An 18,685-nucleotide genomic window follows, 5' to 3' on the forward strand; every position below is an offset into this window, starting at 1 on the left:
TACTAAAAATTGCTAAATATTGATCTTGAATAATTTTTTACTCAAATACTTTATTACAAATCAACTTTACAAAAAAGCTACAAGAGACAAAAATCATTTATTTTTTTCTCATAAAGTTCTGAGAATTTTTTAATACCGTATGTTGGTAAAAATAAGAAAATGCAATACTAAAAGTTTATAAAAAATTCTGAAAAAATTTTTAGAGTTCTATGAGAAGAAAATAAATGTTTTTGTCTCTTTCAATTTTTCTATAAAGTTTCTATAAAGTTGATAGTATTTGAGTAAAAAATTATTCAAAACCAAAATATTAATTACTAAAAATTTAGCAATTTTTAGTAATTAATATCTCGTAAACTATTGCGTAAACTGCAAAATGATAGATGACTTTTCGACTCAGTTCGATTCACTCTACCTGCTCATGATGGATGACGAAATATGTTATAATCACCCTGTATATGTGTGTGTTTTGTGTTTGTGTATGTGTATACATACGTATTCTTTAAATAAATTTATTTTAAAAATATGATTACACGCCGTTATTATCGGATTTTCACAACACATTCTATCTGAAATATTAATAATCCTCCTAAATTTAATTACATACATCTTAAAATCTGTAAAGAACTTATTGCAAAAAATATTATCTCTGCCGAGAGAAATTATTTAATTTCTAATTTAAACTTGTAAATAATGTAAACTTTGATATAATAATCATGAAAAAAATGATATAAACAATACTTGAATATTATTATCTTCTTCGTTCATATAAATATATCATGTAATTAATTATTGAGATTAGATTTCTATTAATAAGTATAATTACAGTGTACAAAAATTTAAAGAAAAATGAAATACATTAAAAAATATTGAAAAATTTTTAATATAAAAATCGATACAATAAATTGAAATATTAACATTAACAGGATTTTTAAAGTTCAAATTTTAACACAAAACTTTTGAATAGGTGGTTTTGTTATTTTTATACAATATTATGTATTATTACTATCGATATTAAAATTTCAAATACGAATTAATATTAATATTTATATACCTTTGAATGTATTTGAGTTAATGTGGATGTCTCAGTTTTTGCTGTCACTTGCGGTAATTAACTGAACGACCAATGCGAAACCACAGCAATATGTAACATCGTCACCACGCGATATCGCGAGATATCGTATGATTCTACGAAGAGTTTTTTATGCAATCTCTTTTCCTCATTCTTGTTTTATATACATATATTACTGCTCAAAAGTTTCAGCACACTCATTGTTTATGGAGAATAAAATACGAACAAAACTTGCATGTATGTCTATTAATTTATTATTTTATATCTTATCACTAAAATTGGAAAATGGTCAATGTAAATAACTCCCGAAATTGTCAACAAAATAAAACAAGGTATTGCACTAAGTTGCAAGAACTAAGCACTGAGTTTCAGTAATTACTGCGTATCATGCAATAATATTTTCCAAAAATACAAGTTTATTTCAGATATTTCGGCTTCACAGCCCATCTTCACTATACAATTCAACTAGCTTATGGCAAAAACGACAGAGATCCTATTCAATCTTTCATGCTCAGTTGACACATGATTGGAAGCTCAGGTGATAACGAAAGAATTGAAATACAATCAGTGTTCTATAAAATGATTTAAAAATTTATCACTCTTTAATGTAAAAAGATCAAGAAATCAATTCATCCGTTCAACCAGAGAAGCAGATAGCAAAAAACTTTCGTAGCAAAAAATATTTATAAAAAAATAAACATAAATTTACTAATCAAGTATTCGAAAAAATTTACAAATATGAAAAATCTGTCTGCATCATACAGAAATCAGAAATAAAATGACCGTATATAATATCTACATAAATTAAGACATGAAAATGCAACATTATACATAATACATAGATAAATAATTTGGTATTGAAAAATAAACTTTAAACTAAGAAGATTGTTTTCACAACTTAGCAGCACATTATAAATCATTAAATATAAATGTAAATATGATGTAAATATTCTGTGTTGAATTGTAAATTCAAACTATTGTATGTGTAATATTTCAAAAGTCCATCTTTTATGAAGAAAACGTTCATTATCTAGAACTCAGTCCCATTTCAATCAAATTCATAGTTGCAATAATAATGTTACGATATGACAAATAATTATTTGTATGTTTCTGATTCGTTTTAATATTCTAACGCTCTAGTTCTTAAAATTTTCTCAATCTCTCCAAGCAATGTGGGAATTAATGTTACAATCCTTTATCTTGCACAATATCTTTTTAGTTTTGTTTTGGGAAGGATATTTTTGTGTCTTAACAATTTTATTAAGCTTCTTAAAGTTAAAAAATGCAAGTCTTATATTTAAATTTTTGATCACTTAAATTTTTCTGATATCCCATATACAGTAACGTTTATATTTTAATATATTTCTAGTAATATTTCTAGTAATAAGTAAATATTTCTAGTAATATTATTTTATTTTTACTACATATAGTTAAAAATTTTTTCTGTAAAGATAACAACAATGAAGTCTTATAATTAAATTAAACAAAAATATTTATATAATTTGTTTATATATCCCTTATATATTGTATGTTTGTTACACTCATTAACCTATTTCTTGCATAAAATTATTTTTTATAATAATAACCCAGAATTATTTAGCCATATTAAAAATAATTTTCAATTGTCGAAGAGTCTTATAGGAAAAATGATAAATAAAAATTATGTTTTAATTCCACTTGATGTTATCTTATTTTTTACAAATATATTAATTCAACTTACACTTGACAGCATCTTTAATAGAAGGCTTCAGATTTCTAACTCTTGTATTATAACATTCTGAAATAGGAATTTTTTACAACTTTGCAATTAATTTTTAAGTCATCTCTTTTCTCTTTCGATAATTATACTTACAGGATAAAAATTTGATATGCCCATGAACTCCCCCATTATCATCGGTAATTGCAGATTTAGTGTAATAAGATTTGGAAAGGAGACCTTCAGGTATATTAGGATTTCAGATATTTTTTTATGTCAAATGCGTAGATATTGTTATAGAAGATAAAAGCATCTTCTAACAAAAGATATTATTTAGATTTTCAATTCGTTTCAGCGCCTACAGTTCACGATATGAGAGGAGATAAGTAAAGTACGTAAAGTAAAATACGTAACATCTGGTCTTCGTAGAAGTATATCTTTTCGATACACTTAATAAATGCATAAATCTTTGTTACACAAAGAAACGCTCAGGGCTCGGTCATATTAAAAATAAATTAATTTTAAACGTATACTTTTTATTAAAAAAATCAAAATGCTATTTATTATTTTAAATAACTCTTTCTGATTTCTTATTTAATATTTTAAAGGAAATTTTGGAATCTATTTTATATTTTTTATTTTAAATAAGTCAAATCAGTTATTATACATATATAATAATAAGAGCTATTCGAGTCGCGCTAGTTGTCAATGCGAATTATATACGAAGATTGACAAATAAACAGTTATTTTAATTCGAAATAGTAATATCGGATTTCGATTCGATGCATCGAGAATCAATCTCAAAAATCGATTTGCCAGTCGATTCTGAGAAGTATAATTTATTGTCAATTCGATTTTTTTTCAGCTATTTAACTTCCGTTGCGCGGATTAGCCGGAATGCAAGTCAGGAACGGAAAAGATTCAATAGCAGTGAAAGAGAACGCGTATAACTTTTATTTAGTGACAAAATAATACAATCTTTTATTAATCACGATAAATGATAAATACCATATAATACAGAAAATGGTTCGGAACAAAGAAATAATCACACCGGTCGTCAGAGAAAACGCTCTTGTATTCGGAGAACATTTTAGTACACGTGGATTCGTCGCGGGGCGCTATGAGGATCAATAGCGTCGGCGCAGCAACGGAAGCACAGATGCGATAACGCCGATATGCAGGTATACGCCAATATACGTCGTGGAAATGCGAATCGCAGTCTAGAAACGCGATAAGTGCACCAAAAATGCAATGTAAACGCGACAGACTGTTGAGAACGCTTAGCGAAGAGAGAGAACTCCCGATCTCCTTGTTTTTGTTGGCCGCGCTATTAATTTGGGAATCGGAGTTTCGCTCTTCGACTATTAGGAACACTCAATGAAGCCAGAGCACGTTCTATCCTCCTGGTTTCGTCTATTAAGCAGGAACAACTGAAAGCAGACTTGAATGGACCAAGATAGGAGGCGAGTTATGCCTCATCCCAATGCACGTTTTCGGCCGGATTCAAGGATTAGAGCAGAGTTAATGTAGCGAATCGGAATGCTAGCTAATGAGCGGAAGCTAGTCAGGATGATTAAAAGAGATTCTGACGAGAAATATAATATCTTTTTTTTGTACATTCGTAAAATAACGGGGTGAATAGAATAAGAATCTAAACATTCCATCTAAGTGCTCAATAAAGGCACTTAAAAGGAATCTAAACGCTTTCTGGATGTTTAGGTGCATCCGGATGGGGAATCTGAACGCAGTCTAGGAGACACTTCGTATCCGGGACCGAGGCTCAGCGATACTCGTTCGGAACTTTCCGGTCTGAACACAAATCTCCGGTTCGAATTGCTGTCACCTGCGAATTATGTTTTAATTTTCTTAAAATAATATCGGGTGCACCGCGCCCTCATCACGGCATAAAATGCCGTGGCATCCGATTGACGGCCGGGAACGATGCCTACAGAGTTGCATCGGTACAAGCTTGAATCGAGATATTCTGAGTACTCAACAAAAGATTACGACATTTTTTTTCGCTGAATTTCGCGGAAGTCCTGTTCGTAAGAATATGGGTGCATTCCGATATTCACTGCCAGTGCTGAAACTATACAGTATACGTTACATGCGTTAAAGATTTTCAGCACTGGCAATGAATATCGCGGAACGCACTCTATATCCACATAAACTTGCATCCTATTTACGTACATCCTTATGATAAAAATGTGATTAAATAATTTTCTTTATGCATATGTGGCTATGTATTTAAGTATTATATTTATTGCTATGTTTATTGTGTGGATATCCAAGCAGAACAGCAAGTTATGATGAAATGACATTAAAATGAATCGAAAAATGACTTTTAATAATCATTTTGGAATCATTTTGACATCATATTGATATCATAATGATTTGTTGTTCTGCTTGAGTATATATTTTAAAATGCTTGAACATAAATGATTAGATATAATAAATAAGAACCATAAATAAGAATAATTATTCGGTGAGCAGGCTGCATTCCAAAATCCATTGAAGAAAGTGTTGCCGTTCTGTTCCGCAGGTTTGTTCGCATCGAATGCTCCAACATGCTCCTACCAAGATCTTATTCACTTCAATGCGCTCGTTAAAGGTTGGAGTGAGTACGCGAACAAATTTAGGCCATATTCTGATATACACTATCAGTACTGAAAAGCTATAGTATACATAACATGCATTATAGATTTTCAGTACTTCCAGTGCATAATGGAATATAGTCCAGGTATATACATTCCTGTCATATTTCATTCTTGAATCTGACCCAAAACAAAAGCTGCGCAGATACTTGCCAACATTTTTTCTTGTGCTCTTATTACTTATACGTTATACTATATCAGAAAAGCAGTATAATAAGGCTTGAAGAACCTTCAATTTCGAAAAAATTAGATTCAATCGATGCATAAATGCGTTTTTTTTTCAATTCTTTAGAATGGTTCAATTTTTTTCTTTTGAATCGCATAAAAAAAATCATGGCCTCAAAAATAAATCGATTGTCAAACATTCGATTTGATTTTCAGAAAACGGCATCATAATTCAAAACGTTTTAATCCTTATTGTGGTCATCCTCAGTAAATATATTTAGAAGTATATAAACATGGGCTGATACAGTTATATGTGATATAACCACTATTATATAATCACTAATCTATATCACTGATGAGATACTAAAGACGGTCGGCACTTATAGTAATTCCCCTGTCTGTTGTAATTTAGTGATTATAAGAGTAAGAAACTAATAATACGGTACTAATTTCATGCTTTATTAGTTTCATAGCATGTACATATATTTAAAATTTGATTTTATTATTATTTTGATTTTCAACTCTGACTATCGACACCACAAGACCTTTATGTCGAGTTGCGAAAAATGCTTACATGTGAGTTAATATTATAAAATTAAAAGTCAGATAAATGATTTTAATAATCTCTAATTTTTCATTTTCCATTTCTTTTTTTTTGAATGATTACATAGCAAATCTGAATTTGATGAGCGATGTGACTTTATCTATCGATGCAATGTATACGACACCGTTTTTATTTTATGTAAGTTTTTATAATATTATTGTATAGTTTAATATTCATGATATTCATTTTGGCTATTCATTATAATATATAGCAAATTGGCATTTGGATAAAGAAGAACGAGCTAAATTATTGGGATTCATCATTTTAAAAGTTGCATTACTCATGTAATTTAGACTTATATTTTATAAGGAAATTGAAGGAAAACATCTATTTAATTCGTTTTGTTATATTCACATGAGAATAAAGAGTTTTCTGTGCATCCGAATAGCCGATGTAGGTTCTGATGAATTTTTTTATATTTTTCACTAATAGATTCTTTCGAGCCTCATTTTATATATTTGTTTATATGTTTAAAACTTAATAATACTCGATTTTTATTTAAAACTGTGATTTTAATGTCATCATCCGAGTTGATTAAATCGATAGAGATGATAACTGCAGAAAAAAAATTGTAATTTTTCGGCAATATATAAGATATTATAACATTAAAAGTATGCATACTCATTTATACAGCATTTGTAATAAAAAAATCACAACTTTAATAATGAATTATCGAAATATGTTTATGTTAATAAATAAATAATTTTTAATCATAAATTTTTATTAATTGTCGATAACGTTATCGTTCTTCAATTATCCTCAGATTCCATTGATAGTCACGAAAATTTGGCCAAGGTTGACTGTCTTTAATAATGTATCTCGTCGGTGGCTATATATAGCGTATCAATACACCGATAAAAATGACAATGAGTACTAAAGTAACATTGGATAACGTGATACTCGTATCTTTAGACTGGTATTCATAATCAGATCTTATATTTAAGACCGTCTTAAATTCCGTCTTAAATCTTACTGAGTAGACTGTAATACTGAGTGACTTTGATTATAAGTCAAATGGCACACAAAAAAGCATTAAATGAATTGATCTATCAATAGAGTCCATAAGGCCGTAACGTAAACAATTAACGTAAATAATCAACATATTGATTTCCTTATTGTTTATGTCTTGTTGCCTTAAGTTTTTGGATCTTCTTACAGTATTTTCGATCCGAACGGGTTTGCACCGATTTGGATTACATAATGTTCTATTTAATTAATTAATTGATATGACATGTTCTATCAAGGAAAGCATACGTCATTAATCCTCAAATAACTCTAATACGCAAACCGCTAGGGCCGAATCTACTATTAAGATCAGAGCGAGATAATCTGTTTTAGTATCTTAAAACATTATTTAAGAAAATAAAAACCCAGATAAATATTGGTCTTCGAATCAATATCTATAATACATGAGTCTAACACATAGAGGAAATAGAGAAAAACCTGAGAGAGAAAATTTGAGAGTCTTTTTCTTGTAATCGCAAAATCGCCCTGCACTCTATTGCTCTCTGAAGAACTAGATGTAAACTAATACATAACAATATTCATTTTTTGCGATGCTCCTAATGAAAATAAATCGCTGAAATCACTTAAATAACTAAAATCTATCAAATTAAGATTTCAACGATTTCAATGATTTATTTTCAGCAATACCATAAAAAAATGGATATTGTTGTGTAGCTTATATCCACTTCTTTAGAGAGCAGTAGTACGCGGGAGCTCGCGCGTTTTGCAGTTAGAAAGTCCTTTTTCAAGTTTCTTTCTGATGGAAGTAACACAGTTTGCTCGCATCGCATGCTAAACCCAGAAAGCACTTGAATCATAGATGGCGATTGGAACAATTAGATTCATGTACCTTAACGCTCAATAACACGAACGAATTTAGCAGGATCCATCAACTCCCCTCTTGAAAAAAGGGGACTTTAACATCATCTAACTTAGTACTAAAACTTAACTTTAGTAATAAAACTTTAGTAATAAACTAGCCAAAAAAGCCAAAAAAGCAATGTGCCATCAAAATCGATCTAAATCGAGCGTAATTAATCATGGTCATGATGGAAGAATATCATAGTTATGGTTAGTTGTGCTCAGTTCCCATCAGTTCCTCAGTTATCATTAGTTGTGTTTAGTTGTGCTTTACGAGTATTCACGGGCTTTGTTCTGGCTATATCTGTTCCGTCCGTTTCCGAAGGAAACGGGAGCCATTTTCATGTGAAGAAGACGGGTTCATATCACGATTTCGAGGCTTGAAATTGTTGTATAAACCAATCTTCTGCTTCTTCTTCTTCATACAAAAATAGCCTTCGTTTCGACAAAACAGATAGAACATGACACATTAGTGGTATTATCACCTCCAATCCCCCAAAGTTTTTTGGAAATCTTCAAATATTTCTTGCGGTTGCAAGCCTTTCAAATAGAAATGCATGAATTTTAGTTTTTTCCATTTTTACAAAATATCAGAGGTTATGTGCTTTTGGTGGCTGTCACAAATATACTGATTGTCATAGCTGTCTGCAACTGTGTAGTAAGAGGTTTGAAAGTTAACACTACTGGAAATTCACGGCGCATTGGAGATGGTAACACCACTAATGTGTCATTCTAGGGACTTATCAATCAACCTAGAGTATTTCTGCGTGTGCCAGTATAATAATTCTGTTATTTGACGGTGCCAGCAAACAGGAGCGAGGCTCGGACCCTACCGACTAAATTCTGTGACTCACTCTGTCCCTTTCACCATCGTCTCTCACCTACCGTCTCTCTCCTTATACTAAAGAGCGGGAATTATCCTATTGTCCTTATAATGTAAGTATAATTATTAGCTTTGTATATATATAGAATGTTTCAGAATATTAAGAATAAACTTTAGAGGATAAGAGATCTCAATAAAGGAATCAATTTTTGTATTTGTAAACTTCCTTTCTCTCTCTCCGACACATTTTTAAGGCAAATTCGAGATTGAGAAAATTGTTCAAATATTACAATATTAGGGCTATTTGAATCATGCTAAATGTTATATATGAACTTTATATTATATATAAGACGGTAAATAAGTTATTATAATTCATAATAATGTTTCGATCTGTAATGTGATCGTTTTCAATGACATACATTAACAAAGAAATTAAACTATAGACTCATTAAAAGTAACCAAGTAATTCCTCTTTGTTTGTATCAGGTGTACAAGTATGAAATGATTTGAGAAACAGATAGCATACTAATGCAGTGTATACAAAGATTTAACATTATACGCCATTTTATTGTACCATCAACAAGTGTCAAACGCGCAAAGTGATTTGATTGAAAAGTGTTTGCATAGTATTGTGCTGCTGTGTTTAATATGACGAAATTTGTACCAAGAGCATTCACGGATAGCATTAATTTTTTTGTTTTCATTTGAAGAAAACTGCTGCGGAATCATACCGATTACTTGGAGAAGCTTATGATGAATATGCTCCATCGCAAAAAACGTGTGAACGATGGTTTCAGCGTTTCAAAATTGGATTTCGATGTTACAGACAAGGAACATGGAAAACCAAAAAGTACGAAGACGTGGAATTGCAAGCATTGCTGGATGAAGATGACTCACAAACACAAAAACAACTCGCAGAGCAATTGAGCGTTAGTCAACAAGCTGTTTTCAATCGCCTACGAGAGATGGGAAAGCTTCAGAGAGTCGGCAAATGAGTGCCACATGAATTGAACGAGAGACAGATGGAGAAGCGCAAAAATACATGTGAAATTTTGCTCGAACGATACAGAAGAAAGTCATTCTTGCATCGTATCGTTACTGAGGATGAAAAGTGGATTTTTTTTGAGAATCCCAAGCGCAAAAAATCATGAGACCAGGCGCACCATCCACATCGACCGCAAGACCGAATCGCTTTGGCAGGAAGACGATGCTCTGTGTTTGGTGGGATCAGAAGGGTGTGGTCTATTATGAGCTATTGAAGCCTGGCAAAATGATTTATACCAAACGCTATCAACAATTGATCGATTTGAACCGTTCGCTTAAAAAACGATCAGAATACTAAAAGAGGCAACACAATGTCATTTTTCTCCATGACAATGCTCCATCATACGGCAAAACCAGTTCAGGACACGTTGGAAGCACTCAGCTGGGAAGTTCTACCCCATGCGGCTTACTTACCAGACTTGGCTCCTTCCGATTATCACTTGTTTGCATCGATGGGTCACGCACTTGCTGAGCAACGCTTTGGTTCGTACGAAGATGTGAAAAAATGACTCGATGAATGGTTCGCGGCAAAAGGGGAAGATTTTTACTGGCGTGGTATCCACAAATTGCCCGAAAGATGGGAAAAATGTGTAACTAGCAATGGAGCATACTTTGAATAAATCTCTTTTTATTATTCTTCCGAATTTAACGTGTTTTTTTTTTGGGAAAAAAAATCGTCATTTCATACTTGTACACCTGGTAAACATAATTCAAAATAAAATGCATTTACAAAATTATTAGTCTCAATTATGTACAGATTTTTCATTTATAAGACAATATGGCTCCTAAACTATGGATTTCATAAATATTTCTATTAAAATAAGTCAATGTATCACTAAATCTCTGAGTTAATCGATCTGTGATGTAAATTACACCTTTATTCGTCATTAGTCATCATAGCAATCTCAAAAATGTTATAGATCTGTACATAATTGAGAGTCATAATTTTATAAATGTATTTTATTTTGAATTATGTTTACATACAAAATACTGTGAAATAAAATCCGACCGAGTTAATGCAACAACATAATATAGTAGAGAGCAGTCAAAATTAGATGTTTCGAGTAATCTGGAGACACGGAGTGGCTTGGCGTTAAATATAGCGCGAGACATTGACGTATCTCCTTTACGCGAGCCGACGAGTTGCACCAGAGAGATTATCGGGTCTCAATAACTAGCTGTTTCGATTGAGTTTTAGTATAACTTAATGAGCTAATAGCTTATACTCCTGATTGTATTATATGTGTTTTCTCCATGTATCCTACAATTGCGACGCAAAGTCCGGATTTGCCACTTTTCAGATTCAGATATGAATGGTCGTCGACCATTTTCAACGTTTTTATTTACATTTATACGGTTGCACCGTGTACCACTAAATGACAGTAGAAATACTCGAATGCCTGCACATTCCATTTATGACGTTTGGAGGTATGTGAGATGCGCTTGCCAAGCAGTCCCCACTCCCTGCGCAAGCTATCGATGGCAGATATTCAGCGCTTTAGAAATTAATGTTTTGATTGCGAAAATTGAGAAGTAGTCGAGAATTTTTTGAGAACTACGCTAGAAAATGACAATAATAAAACGAGTTGTTACTGAATTCTATTTACGTTACTGAATTCTATTTATTTACAACTTATAATATAATATAATAAAAGGACATATAATAAAAGGAAATTGATGGAAATTATACGCTGGTAATTGTTAACTAAGTAGACTTGATTAGGCGCAAGAGTGGATGCACGCGTGCAAATGTAGCGATGATTTAGATTGCGTACTGAAGTGTAATTAGAGATGAAAAATAGAATATTAGGTATAGATACGGTGACTCAGAAGTGACACAAATAAAGGCAATAAGAACTTCGTAAGGATAGGACTATTCTATATGAGATAAGGAGAAGGTAAGTAGGTGAGATTATAATGTCGAAAGACGTGAACGGTCCGTCAGGAAGAGGGGGGGGAGGGAGAGAAAGTTGGTGGATAGCAAGCAGAGAAAGTTGACGAGGAGAGGAGCACTGACGGCGGAGAAAAGATAACATTTAGGTTAAATGAAGAGACAGAGGAAAGAACGGAGAGAAGTGAGAGAGAAGATAGAAGATAGTATTAGAGAGGAAATTAAATTAATGAGAGAGAAAAGAATAGCAGTTATGGAAAATATAAAGGAGGAAAGAAAAATAAGCATGGAAAGTCAGAAGATCAAGGAAAGATTTTGGGAGGAGAGGTTTAGGGGAATAGAAGAAAAAAATAATAGAAAGTGAAAATAAGATAAAGGAATGAATAGAGAAGGCGGAGAAAAGATTTAGAGGAATGGGAAGAATATAATAAAGAGATAAAAGAAATAAAAGATAAGTTAGATGAGATGGAGAAGAGAATAGGTCACGAGAGAAATATATCAAGAGAGGGAGAAGAAGGGGAGGAGAAGAGTGTGTATAATAAAGGGAACACCTACAGTAGGACTGCGAGTGTATGTAGGAAGGTGATCAGAAGGAAGTATGGATAGGTTAAGTGAAAGAGAGATAGGAGCAGTGCGGAAATTGGCGAATGAAGAACGAGAGGAAAGAAAATGCAATAATGCAATTAAGAGGATTAAATGGGAAGGAGATAAAGATAGAGAAAGATAAGAAATGGGGGCAGAAACTTATAAAGGAGAAAATAGCGAAAATTGTACAAGTTATCAGCTAGAGGATGAGCGAACCAGTAGTGATCATTAAAGTAGGTAATGAAGAAATGAAGAGGGAGATGAGAAACAAGAATAAATTAAGAGGAGGAAAAATTTTTTTCGAAAATGATTTAAGTTTTGAGGAAAGGAAGACGCAGATTAGGATAAATAAGTGAGTGAAAGCACAGGAAAACAAGGGGGGAGATATAAAGATAAGATATGGCAGGGTGAAAATAAGGGGAGATTTGGAAAACTTGGGCAGAAATAGAGAGAGGGAAGAGAAAAGAGAAAAGGAAAATAATAATAGAAAATATGAGGATAGAGAGGAAAGAAAGGGATACAGTAAGTTAAGGGAAACAGTAGGAGAGGAACAAAATTTATGTTAAACCAAGAAGAAAGTGTGGAAAGGGAAAGGTGGAAGAGTTAAGTGAAGAACAAGGGAAAAAGGGAATTCGAAGGGAAATAAAAAGGGAGGAAATATTATGTTTTAGAACATTGCAGACATAAATAATAAGGATAAAGAAAATTTTTGGAACTGTATAGATAAGTTTGATTTCGTAAGCCTATGTAAAACATGGTTAGAAGAAAATGAGTGGAAAAAAAAGTTGAGGGGTTATCTAGATTCACATAAATGGGAATGTATATACCAGATGTATAAGCTTAAATCTGTTTGCTCATAGGTGGCATTAGTGAGCGTACAAAGCTACCCTGGACACACAACACACTTTTTTTTATGTGTTTGACATCTGTCGACATTAACCAGTGCACATCATCAGCAATTTCATACAACAACATACATTTTTTCTTTCGTAATCATGTCTAGTTTTTTGCTTAAAAAAAAGCATATGCGGGAAGCTTTGCTTTTCTGTTTCAATTTGAAGAAATCGGCTGCCGAATCGCATCGAATGCTTGTGGAGGCCTATGGCGACAATGCTTTATCGGAAACAACGTGCAGAGATTGGTTTCGCCGGTTCAATGACGACAATTTTGATCTGAGTGATAAGAAGCGTGAAAATCGGCCCAGGAAGGTTGAAGACTGTCAATTGCAGGCTCTTTTGAACGAGGACGATACCCAATCGTAAAAAATGCCGAGCAATTGGGTGTTTCTCAAGCAGCCATTTCCATGCGGCTACATGGGGAAGATTCAAAAGATCGGAAAATGGGTGCCGCATGAACTGAAGGATAGGCAGATGGAGCGATGCCAAAACACATGCCAAATTCTGCTTGCCAGACAAAAAAGAAAGTCGTTCCTGCATCAGATTGTGACAGGTGATGAAAAGTGGATCTATTTTCAGAATCCTAAACGCAAAAAATCTTGGGTTGATCCCGCCCAACCATCAATATCTTCCTCAAGACTAAATAACTTCGGACGGAAGACGATGCTGTGCGTTTGGTGGGATCAGGAGAGTGTCATCTACTGTTAAAACCTGGTGGAATTGTTAATGCTCACCGCTACCACCAACAACTGATCAAATTGCACCGTGCTCTGCGTGAAAAAAGGCCGCATTATCGGAAAAGACATGACAAGCTGATTTTCCTCCACGACAACGCACCATCGCACACGTCAACAATGGTACAAAACTACTTGGAGACATTCAACTGAGAAGTGCTACTCCATCTCGCTTACTCACCAGACTTGGCACCTTCTGACTATCACCTGTATTTGTCGATGGGCCATGCACTGAGCGGCACCTCGATTCTTACGAAGATGGCTTGATGAGTGGTTTGCCTCGAAAGATGAGGAATTTTTTTAGCGTGGTATACACAAATTGCCCGAAAGATGGGAAAAATATATAGTTAGCGAGGGCAAGTACTTTGAATAAATTTGTTTTTGCTTCCTAGAAAAAAAAATGTGTTTTTCTGATTTAAAAACAGCGGATTTAAGCTTATACACTTGATATGCACATAGAGAAAAGAGGTTATGGGGAGATAGTAGGGTAAAGAAAAACTGGGCAGAGGAATCGAACCTGATATATAAAAATAAGGAAGAAGTAATAATGTCGACTATAGGTATAGGGGAAAAGAAGATTATAATAATATCGGTATACAATAGGGGAAGCTGAAAAAATTTAGAAGAAAAGTTAGAAATAATTCTAGGGAACATGGAAGAAATAGTAATAGGTGGAGATTTTAATGTAAGAACAGGCGAACTAAGAACTTGTGTAAAATGAGAAGAAGAAATAGGAAGGAGAAGTAAAAACAAGATAATAGGAAACGGAGGTAAAGACGGAGGTAAACGGTTGGTAAATTGGGCATAGAGAAAAGGATAGTACATTTTAAATGGATCGATGAAAGGAGATTGAGACGGGGAATATACTTATGTCGGTTATAGGGATAGTATGATTATTGATTATGCGATTGCAAATGAAGGTATAAGAGAAAACATAAGGAAATTTGCAATAGGAGATAGGATGGATTTGGATCACATGCGGCTGTTGCTTAGCACGGAAGGAGAAGAGGAGAGACAGAAAACAAAGAAAGAGGAAAAAAAGCAAGGAATAAAGGAGATATTTATATGAAATGAACAGACCATAAAAGAATATCAAGAAAAAACAAATATCTTAACTGGCAGATCAAAAAGGAATAATAATAGAAGAGAAAGAATCAAGAAAATTACATAAAGCAATAATCAAGAGAAAGGTAAAAACCAAAAGATTCGAACTAGGACACAAGGATTGGTGGGATAGAAGTTATACCAGGAAGAAGAGGGAAATATAGAGAATACATAGGAGATGGAAGAAAAATAGGCAGAAGAGAATACATGAAAAAAAGAAGGAAATTTAAGGAGTTGAAGGAGAAGCAAAAAGAAAAGAGAGAAGAAGAGGAAACGAAATTGAGCAAACGGAGAGGTTTGAAGAGGGAGGCAGATGTATGGAAATTTATAAAAAAAAAAAGGTAGCAAGAGGATATGGAGAGATAATAACAGAGGAATGGAGGCAACATTTTATGAATCTTCTAAATGATGCGGAAGTGGACATACAAGGAGGAAATGGAGATAAGAGATGGAGAAGAAAGACAGGAGGAAGAGTTGAAAGAGAAAGAAATTAGAGAGCATTAAAAAAGATGAAAAACAAAAAGATCGTGGATATAGATGGAAGCATGGAAATATGTGAAAGATACGTTATGGAAAGTCATGATAAAACTATTGGAACAAATTTGGAGATAAGGAGAGATACCTGAAGATCGGAGACAAAAGTATTATTGTACCATTATATAAGAGAGGAGACACAGAATCGGGAAAATATAGAGGAATATCGTTATTGTGCACAGCGTACAAATGATTCGCGGAGATTTTAAGAATTAAATTGGAAGAGGAGGTAGGAAAAAAAACATAATCCTGGAGACAAACAGGATTTAGAAAAAGCAGGACGATGGATAACATATTCGTACTAAATCATCTGATTAAAAAGAGCAAGCAAACAGAAGGAAAAGTGAGAAAAGTATATGCTTTCTTTGCGGATTTGAAGGCAGCTTTCGACAGAATGGATAGAGATATTATGGGAATTACTAAGGAGATATGGAATCAAGGAGCAGCTGATAAGGATTTGAAGTATTTATATATGAGGACACGGAGGTTACGGTCAGAACAAGCAAAGGTTTGACAGAGAAGTACCAGATAAGAAAAAAAATTAGGCAGAGCTGTGTCCACTCCTGTTTAATTTGTATATTGCGAACCTTGACAGAGAATTAAAAAAATAGAAATATAGGGGGAGTTGTGGTACATAGCATAAGGATATGAAACTTAGCGTACGTTATAGTGCTGTTAGCGAAAAATAAAGTTGCGCTGATAGACACGATGGATACACTAAGGAGATTTTTAAAAGATAGGAAACTAGAACTGTGCGCCGAAAAAACAAAGATAGCAATATTTAATCAGCATGGGAAGAAAAAAAAGGAAACATGGAAATGGAAGAGAGATTGAGGAGGTATAATGTTTTAAGTATTAGGTATATAACTTTGCTTCCGCCGTTTTTTTCCGAAATTCGAGGCTTTATTATAAAAAAACTGGTTATACATTTATGATTCAAAGTATTGTCCATCGCTGGCCACTACTTTCTCCCATCTTTCGGGTAGCGTACGAATCCCACGTCGAAAAAACTGGTCATCTTTTGAGGCTATCCACGAATCGATCCAATTTTTTACTTCTTCATAAGACCGGAAGTGCTGGTCAGCCACGTCGTGTGCATTGATCGAAACAAGTGATAGTCAGAGGGAGCAACGTCTGGAGAATACGGCGGGTGGGGTAGGACTTCCCATTTCAACGTTTCCAAGTATGTCTTGACCACTTTCGCAACATGGGGTCGAGCATTGTCATGCTGCAAAATCACTTTATCGTGTCTCTCGTTGTATTGCGGCCGTTTGTCTTTCAATGCTCGGCTCAAACGCATCAATTGCGTTCGATACCGATCGCCTGTGATTGTTTCAGTCGGTTTTAAGAGTTCATAATACACTACGCTGAGCTGATCCCACCAAATACAGAGCATGACCTTGGACGTCAAAATCACCGTTTTTGAAGCGTTGAAACCACTCATGACATGTTCTTTCACTAATAGCGGCCTCACCATAGTATTTGAGAGCATTCGATGAGCCTCAGCCGCAGATTTCTTCATATTGAAGCAAAAAATTAAAACCTCCCGCAAATGACGAGAATTTGGCTCGTAAACTGACATTTTCAATCGAGAATAACTTTATGATGTAGACACAAATCGACTAATGTTTCTATGGGGTTATGTTAACAGATGCCCAAGTTTATTGTATGACGTCTATGATCTATTTATTTCGACCACCACTTACCGCTAAAGCCATCTATAGGAAAACGGCGGAAGCAAAGTTGTACACTTAATATATAATTAAATATGTCCATGCATATTTATACATCCTTCTTTCCTTTGTAAAATTACATTTTAATATAATAAAAATATACAATAAGATTGGAAACAAGATCATGTTAAATACATTACTTTATATATATATTACTTTAAATACGAAGCGCCACTACAGTCTGAATGTTAAGATGTTGAACTATTATATATATTCATATAAATGAATTAATTTATCGGCACGCAATTATCATTTCTGAAATTAATTCATTTATATGAATATATGGTATATAATAGTTCATCTTAACATTCAGACCGTAATGGCGCTTCGTATTTAAAGTAATGTAATAAAAATATAATTAATATTTAATAAAATGAGATCAAACGGAAATGAAAAACTAAAGGAGATAAAACTATACGCTGGTATTTGATAATAAATTTAAAAAATGATAATGAATATGTGGTTTATTCAACAAGTCTCTACTTGTTTATGACTTGATACATAACAAAAGGAAATCGAATGAAAACTAAATTATATTACATTTGTTAATTAAGCTAGATAATGATTTATTCGATTTCGATTTTCATTTGTTTATAACATAATATTTAACAAAAGTCTATTCGATTTCGATATTTAGCAAAAAGAGATGGAAACAAAATTTTATATAATATCTCGATTAGATTAAGATAAGTAAGAAAAAGATGTAAACATATTAATTATGTGATTAGAAGAAATTAAAGACGTGAGAGATATTAGTTATTAAAGTTGACTAGGAAATCCGTCACAGCCCCAAAATACTGTCATGCATATACTGTGGACACTACAGTTTCTTTGCTTTAAAAGTCAATTAAAATAAACTCTCTGCTGTGAAAATCAGTTCTTTACTCTAGAGAATAATTAATAATTTTTTGAAGTGACCGGGGTAATATGAACATATTCCTTTATTTATCTATTCGGCTTAAGATTTTTTATTTATACAAAGTTCTTTCCTCAATTCGCGATTAACTAAAATAAAAAGATTAACTAAAATAAAAGTTTTTGAAAAATGGGGATTCCATTTAAAAAATTCAAAGTGACCTTACCTTGACCTTGACAATGCCACCCAAGATCAAATCAATGATATCTTGTGTCCGTCTCGAAGTTACAAAATTTTTTGTCTGAAACATTTTTCGATTTAACACAGTTTCTGAAATATTTGAGTGGATCCTTTAAAATGGAATCCTCTTGTATATTATATCACTATTATATATTATTGTTACTTTTGTATGTTTTTTATATATATATATA

The 18,685-nt window shown here is 33.0% G+C and overlaps 1 protein-coding gene across 2 annotated transcripts in view; it reads right to left on the minus strand.

Annotated features, from left to right (window-relative positions):
• Positions 1-18,685, minus strand: part of LOC108685361 (ATP-citrate synthase) — a 52,042-nt gene that overhangs the window by 18,044 nt on the left and 15,313 nt on the right. The window contains exon 1 of one of the 2 annotated variants that reach the window (XM_018190114.1): positions 1,052-1,122. The exons of the other annotated variant lie outside the window; for it this stretch is intronic. The gene's annotated coding sequence lies outside the window, so the exon portion shown is untranslated. Of the gene's footprint in view, positions 1-1,051; positions 1,123-18,685 lie in introns of those variants that run through there. 2 annotated transcript variants of the gene reach the window in all.

The sequence above is a fragment of the Atta colombica genome, unplaced genomic scaffold (assembly GCF_001594045.1).
Source record: "Atta colombica isolate Treedump-2 unplaced genomic scaffold, Acol1.0 scaffold151, whole genome shotgun sequence".
NCBI classification, from domain to species: Eukaryota; Metazoa; Arthropoda; class Insecta; order Hymenoptera; family Formicidae; genus Atta; species Atta colombica.